The sequence below is a fragment of the Microtus ochrogaster genome, linkage group LG9 (assembly GCF_000317375.1).
Source record: "Microtus ochrogaster isolate Prairie Vole_2 linkage group LG9, MicOch1.0, whole genome shotgun sequence".
Taxonomy (NCBI): Eukaryota; Metazoa; Chordata; class Mammalia; order Rodentia; family Cricetidae; genus Microtus; species Microtus ochrogaster.
In genome coordinates, this window is record NC_022034.1 from 13,716,363 (window position 1) to 13,722,616 (window position 6,254).

The following is a 6,254-nucleotide window of genomic DNA, read 5'->3' on the forward strand; positions in this document are numbered from 1 at the left end:
TGGGGGAATGGCAGAATGGGATGATGGGAAAATGAGAGGGTTGGAGGGAGTATGGGAAGATGGAAGGGAAGATGGGAGGATGGGAGGGAGGACAGAAGGATGAGAGGATTGGAGGGAGGATGCAAAGATGGGCAGGGAGGATGCAAGGATGGGAAGATGGGAGTTAATATGGAAAAGATCTGTTTTTTTTTAAAAAAAAATCAAGATGTAGAATAGGATTGTTCATGGCTCTCTGACATTTCTCTATGTCTTAGAATAAAAAGTAAGAGCAACTTCATTTGGTACACGTTTTGAAAGAGGTTTGTACAGTAACAGCCTTAGAAAACACATTTTTCTTCTCTGGAACAGGGCTTATTTTCTTGTAGTCCAAAATATAAGGATACTGCCTTTTTTAAGGTAAAGGCAGGGCTGGTTTGTTAGCAGCCCACCTAAAGGAATGATTCCTGGACACTTTAAAGCATCAAGGTTGAACTGAAGGGATGGAAAGGTTGAGAGAGCACACTGCTCATGAGAGGCCCTGAGTTCAGTTTCCAGTGCCCACATCAGGCAACTCACGACCACCCATAACTCAGCTCTAAGTAGAACTGATATCTCTGGCCTCTGTGAGCACCAACACACATGCACATACCCACACACATACAGACATAATTATCATAGAGTAATCTTACAATGCCAAAGCTATTTCACCTTGACCTAAACCCACTTGTATTGATTAATTTGGTATTGCTGTTATTGTTTAGCTATTATTTAACAAGAAAAATAAATTAAAGTAAGAAACATTTATTTGGCTCCTGGTTTCTGTCCACCACACTGGGGAAGGTCTGGTGGAGTAGATCATGTCACAGCATATGGAGGAGTTTGTTCACATCATGGAAGACACCAGAGTCAGAGAGTCAAGGAAAACCAGAGGCCAGATATCTCCTTCCAAGGCCCACTCTCAGTGAGCTTGCTGGACCACTATATTTCACCTCTGAAAGGATCCACAGTGTCCCAGAACAATGTCACCAGCTTGGGAACACACACAAAAGCATGAGCTAGTATGGCTCATTTCCAATTCTAATCTTAACCTCACTGCATTCAGCATGTGATACTGGTGACGAAGGAACTCCTGGTTCTCAGGGTGATGAAGGAGCATTGCATACATGGAGGTTATGCTTCCTACTGGAATGTGAGGAATTATGTCCTTTGTCTATGACCCAGGAGTCTCATATCTTTCTGAAAGCATTCATGAAACTCCAACACACATTCTTATTAGCTTGAGAACAGGATAAAATCTCAGGCCCCTCATATTTTCTTGACAGCTGTAACATTTACACTGAGATGACATTTTCAGGTAAATATCTTCCCATGTAGCAAGAAAGGCTTGAAGATGTCAGCGGAGGATTGAATGACACAAAATGGAGATTGTAAGTAGACTTGGCCCTTGCCCACATAACCAAACACTTAGTATGGGTTCCCAGGGGCTGCCCATGTAAGGTACAACAGAAATGTCAAAAGAATATGAGAGAAGTAAAATTTCAGAACATTGTATTTTGACTTCATGGCCATGCTGTACCCTCTTATACTAATGACTCCGAGTCTTAAAAGAAGTTGGCAGGAAGTAACTGGCAGAATCAGTATGAGTACATTCTCCACACCTGGGCAAACAAAGAACAAAAAAAACTAAAAAGAAGAGGAGAGAAGGAGTGAGGGGAGGAGGGATGAGGGATGGAAGGGTTGGGAAGCAGGAAAGAACAGTACTCAGAAGTTAAGTCGCTCTATGTGTGAATTGTATTGTATCTTTATTTGGATACCCTGAAATAATCAAGGTGTTTGTAACATACCTGCAATTCTAGAATTGAGGGGAGGATTAGAAAGGTACTTTACAGGAACAAATTGCAAAGCACAAAATTATGAAAAAATAAATTTTAATAAAATTAGAGAAATACACGCACAATGTCATTTATTCTTTAAAAGAGAAACAAACAAAACAACCAAACAAGCTCTACCTTGTTATTTCATATTTTCAGAGGCAGAATAATAGTCTCATAAAATGACCTTGTTTTAATTTTCAGTAGCTGAAATATGATGGAAACACTCTAACAAAATAAAAATGAGACCTTGTAGATTTAACCAAGGTTACAGTCCTTAAAATAGGCATGATTACCCTGGATTATCTGGGTGAAATGCGTCTAAATATGGGAATTCTTAAAACAAGAAGGATATGCATCAGGAGGGAAGTGTGGAAAGATTTGTAGCAGGAGAGGGAGCCCCCCACCAACTGGCAGCAAGAGGACATAACCCACCCTTACTGGAGGCTCTCGTGCATTCTATGACACACACCCTATAAGAGCAAAAACTAGCTCCCAGATGACAGTCAGCAGGGAAAGGGAGAACCCAGTCTGACAACTACATGGAACAGTATGTGTGAGCTAAGGCAGTAAATTCATCTCCAGGATCTATAGAAAGGCTCAGCTCAGGAAACTCTAGACAGTGCATCCAGCTTGTCTTCAAGTCTCCCTGCAGTTGTTACCCACAGAACTACAAGACTCTAAATACTGGCATTGTTCTAAGTACTAACCACATGCCTATTTGTGATAGAAGAAATAGAAATCAACACAGATTCCATATTCCCTCTATAAGCACAGAGACGTAATTTGTATGACGCTTTTTCTATTTGAGGGTGTCCTCACAGACAACCTAACAATCAAACTATGGGGTTGTTGCCAGTTCTTAATTCAGGTGTCAGTTGTTTGCCTACTGACATTAGTCAAGTAAACAAAATAACCTGATGAATAATTGAAACTTTGCTATCGGATACCTTTTCAATTATTCATCGACAAAAGATAATAGGAGCCTCATTGCCACAGAGTTTAAATAAATATTCTCTTATGAATTTACTTAACCCTTATACCGTGGCCACGATGTCAAGGCTGTGACATCTCGCAAGGATGAGAAGACTTCTTCCGGATTAATCTTCAGTCGCTGGACAGGAGGCCGCTGTGGGTTAGTGGAGCGGATAGGTTAAATATTTGCATCCTGCCCAGCAAATGACCTAATTCCTCTGAAAGGCTCTTTCTTCTTACTTAGAGTGATTGAAGTTAACTTCTCTTCAAGAATAATAATAACCCCTTGACTAGTCTAAACTTCAGATTTAAGTATTGTAATTCATGCTTTGGAGAAGTGGTAAAAATGACCATTTGATAACTCACAGTGCAAAGTTGAACAAACTCTAAGAAGGTTAATACAGAAACAGGAACAGAGGGGATGGGATCCTATGGGCACAATAGGATGACCGTGTCTACATGACAGCTCTGAGTCAACAGGCTAATAATGCCAAAGTCATTATCGGAGAAGAGCTCTTCATACAGCTTCTTATGGCCTTTCTCACTAAATGTAACTGTACAGTGGCTGGCTGTAAATTACAAATCACCCTATCCCAAATGTCTCTATCTCAGGTGCCAAGGATTCTCTAGATTCAACATTTTTACAGCCTGGTCATCATCAGCAACAACAGCAAAACCAGGATAGCAAAATGTGCTGGAAATTCTCTGAAAATTTGTCTGGGGCTGGCAAGATGACTCGATGAAAAAAACAAAAATGCTTGCCTGTCAAACTGACGACCTGAATTGGATCCTGAGAACCCACGCGGAGGTGAAGCAGAGGACAAATACTATGCCATTTCCCTCTGGCCCGGTATGCACACTGTGGCACACACAATCATAATGAATAAAAAACAAGGTCTAAAAATAAATAAATAATGTTGTACCTGAGGTACAACCAATGGACACCAATGAAGGGACACCAAGGAAATAACAGGGATGAAAAAAAGATGTTTTCTTACTGAGAATAGTGGTTTTTATTTTTTTAAATTGCACCCAGCGATCAGTAAAGGGCAAACTCAGAGTGGAGCTTTGAGGCTAAATGTCATGTCGTCTTTCTTCCTATTTGCAAGGAGGACAACAGCAAATGCCCCTCAAACAGATAGAAAAAAAAATTCTTGCTTGAAAAAGACCCAGAAAATGGGAACTGCACATGTCCTATGCAACTCAGAGCAATGCCTCTTTTCAGAATATTTCTTTTTATATATAATTTTTCTTCTGAAAACAACTCTTTGAAAACTCAATAGATATTCATTTAGTACCTACTATGGGCTCCTTTTTTTTGATACAAGGTTTCTCTGTGTATCCCTGGCTGCTCTGAAACTCACTCTGTAGATCAGGCTGGCCTCAAACTCAAAGATCCATCTGCCTCTGCCTTTCCGGGTGCTGGAATTAAAGGTATGTGCCACCTCCGCCTACTTCTTTTTTAATAGCTTGATTTTGATATGACTCTATTTTTTTAGTAGAATCCTTAAAATGAGAAACATCCCTTTAATAATTAGAAGAAACACAAGATAAAAAAACAAAGATTGAATTACTTACAGGTTCTGGGGTACACAGCATGCTTGAGAATCAAACACAGCAGCCAGGGACAAATGGGTAGAGAGGAAGAGGGACCCTTAGGTCAATGGTGTCATTGCATCTAGCAAGTTTGAGAGAGTTTTAATTAGTGACTTGAACTGAGCAGTCACAAGTTCCAGGAGGTCACTGAGTTACTACAAAGTTATTACTGTAATATGTGTGCACAAACAGTTCTGTGGTCTGTAAAGACCAGTGAGTCAAGTCATACAGGGTGCGTCTAGCTTCCCTTGACGAAAGTGGCACCTGGGAGCAGGTAAATAAGCAGCAATCCACAAGGACCACATGGAGGATGAGCAAGGGAGGAGTATGGACCAGGATCTGTGTCAAGTGTGACACTGAGCCCAGCTTCCAGATGAAAGACACATAGAATCACAAACATCTGCTCCAGAATCACACATCAAATCTACACATGTGAGCCTCCCAGTTCTCTAGGCTCTATCATAGCTGCTCCCTGAAAGCTAAGAACCCCCACTGTGCATGCCCAGCTCCAACTTAACCATGCCTTTTCCCTCCAGGTGGAGCCTTTTGTGAGCAACACCAAGCTTCATGCTCTCCTCCTCCATCTTCAAGTCGTCTGTGGGCAAGGACGTAGTTGTGCAATTCAGGAAGGACCCGGGCATCTACAGAGCCTCCCATCTGGTAGACTAACAGCTCAGTGTCAAAGTCTCTGATGACACCAATATCACAGACCCTGAGAAGCACATTCCTGTGTTGTCAGTGAAGAACTGCCAAGCCTGGAGCTCAGGGGTTGCTATGTGTAATTGTCCACAGTCAAGTTGGACATAGTTGCCACAGAAAAGACACCATATGTACAAACCCTGTACCTTTTTCCCTCCCTGTTGACAGGTTTCTGTCCCACCCAGTCCCGCAGCTAGTCAGTCCCAAAGAAACACACAGAGGCCTGCATTAATTATAAATGTTTTATGATTATGGTTGGCCTGTTAGCTCAGGCTTCTTATTAACGAACTCTTACATCTTAAATTAATCCTTAATTCTTGTCTGTGTTAGCCGCATGACTTGGTACATTTTATCAGTGAGACATTCTCATCTTGCTTCCTCTGTATCTGGGTGACGACTGCAGACTGAGGTTTTCCTCTTCCCAGAATTCTCCTAGTCTGGCTCTGCTTCCTACCTGGTCACCCTGCCTAAACTTCCTGCCTGGCTACTGGCCAATCAACGTTTTATTAAACCAATAGAAGTGACAAATCTTTACAGGGTACAAGACCATTGTCGCACAGTACCTCCCTTTTCCATTGATGACCCATAGCTGTACATCCATTCTGCCCCACACTCTAAGTAAGTTTTTTTTTGTTTGCTTGCTGTATTATTAAAATAGGGGTTGAGTGAATGAGAAGAAGAATAGTTGGGGAAGCTACCATTTGTTAAGAATAGGAGATAAGAAAACCAAGAAGTTGCAAGCCTTCGCATCCACTCCACCTGATGTTCCTCTCCATTGGAAACAGTGGGCATGTTCTAGGTTGCTCCAGAAAAGCTTATGACACTTTTAGGGGATGGGAGGAATAATTTAATCCTCTCATAAGGATTACAACATATTGTACAAATATCAAGAAAGGCAAAACAAGCTTGTGTTTTTTCTTTTTTTATTGTTTTTTTCCCTCCTTGTGTTCTTTTTTTTTATTTTTTTAATTTATTTACTTATTAAAGATTTCCGTCTTTTCCCCGCCACCGCCTCCCATTTCCCTCCCCCTCCCCCAATTAAGTCCCTGATGTGGGAATGATTTCTTATTAATAAAGAAACTGCCTAGGCCCATTTCATAGGCCAACCCTTAGGTAGGCGGAGAAAACAGAACA